Genomic DNA, 1349 nt, shown 5'->3' with positions numbered 1-1349 from the left:
ATTAGATTAAAGTAACAGTTTTGGACACACCTACTCATTCCAGGGTTTTAGACACGCCTACTCATTAGATTAAAGTAACCAGTTTGGACACACCTACTCATTCAAGGGTTTTGACACGCCTACTCATTGAAGGTTTTTAGACCACGCCTACTCATTAGATTAAAGTAACAGTTTGGACACGCCTACTCATACAGGGTTTTAGACACGCCTACTCATTAGATTAAAGTAACAGTTTGGACACACCTACTCATTCCAGGGTTTTCGACACTCCTACTCATTAGATTAAAGTAACAGTTTGGACACACCTACTCATTCCAGGGTAGTAGACACGCCTACTCATTAGATTAAAGTAACAGTTTGGATCACACCTATCAGTAGAATTAACGTAAAGATTTTTTTACAGTTTTAGACACACCTACTCATTCCAGGAGGGTTTTAGACACGCCTACTCATTAGATTAAAGTAACAGTTTGACACACCTACTCATTAGATTAAAGTACAGTTTTAAGACACGCCTACTCATTCCGGGTTTTAGACACGCCTACTCATTAGATTAAAGTAACTTTAGACACGCCTACTCATTAGATTAAAGTAACCAGTTTGGACACACCTACTCATTAGATTAAATAAACAGTTTGGACACACCTACTCATTGATAAAGACCGTTCCAGGGTTTTAGACACACCTACTCATTCCAGGCGTTTTAGAACGCCTACTCATTAGATTAAAGTAACAGTTTGGACACGCCTACTCATTCAGGGTTTTAGACACGGCCTACTCATTAGATTAAAGTAACAGTTTGGGACACGCCTACTCATTCCAGGGTTTTAGACACGCCTACTCATTAGATTAAAGTAACATTTGGACACACCTACTCATTAGATTAAAGTAACAGTTTTTGGACACACCTACTCATTCAGGGTTTTAGACACGCCTACTCATTAGATTAAAGTAACAGTTTTGGACACACCTACTCATTCCAGGGTTTTAGACACGCCTACTCATTAGATTAAAGTAACAGTTTTGACACGCCTACTCATTCCAGGGTTTTAGACACGCCTACTCATTAGATTAAAGTAACAGTTTGGAACACCTACTCATCAAGGGTTTTTATAAACGCCTACTCATTCAAGGGTTTTAGACACCCTCCTACTCATTAGATTAACAGTAACAGTTTGGACACGCCTACTCACCATAGTTTAAAGGTAACAGTTTGGATTGGACACACCTACTCATTCAAGGGTTTTAGACACGCCTACTCATTCCAGGGTTTTAGACACGCCTACTCATTAGATTAAAGTAACAGTTTGGACACACCTACTCATTAGATTAAAGTAACAGTTTGGACA

This window comes from Oncorhynchus kisutch, unplaced genomic scaffold, assembly GCF_002021735.2.
Source record: "Oncorhynchus kisutch isolate 150728-3 unplaced genomic scaffold, Okis_V2 Okis07a-Okis12b_hom, whole genome shotgun sequence".
NCBI classification, from domain to species: domain Eukaryota; kingdom Metazoa; phylum Chordata; class Actinopteri; order Salmoniformes; family Salmonidae; genus Oncorhynchus; species Oncorhynchus kisutch.
This window is presented reverse-complemented; position numbering follows the sequence as displayed.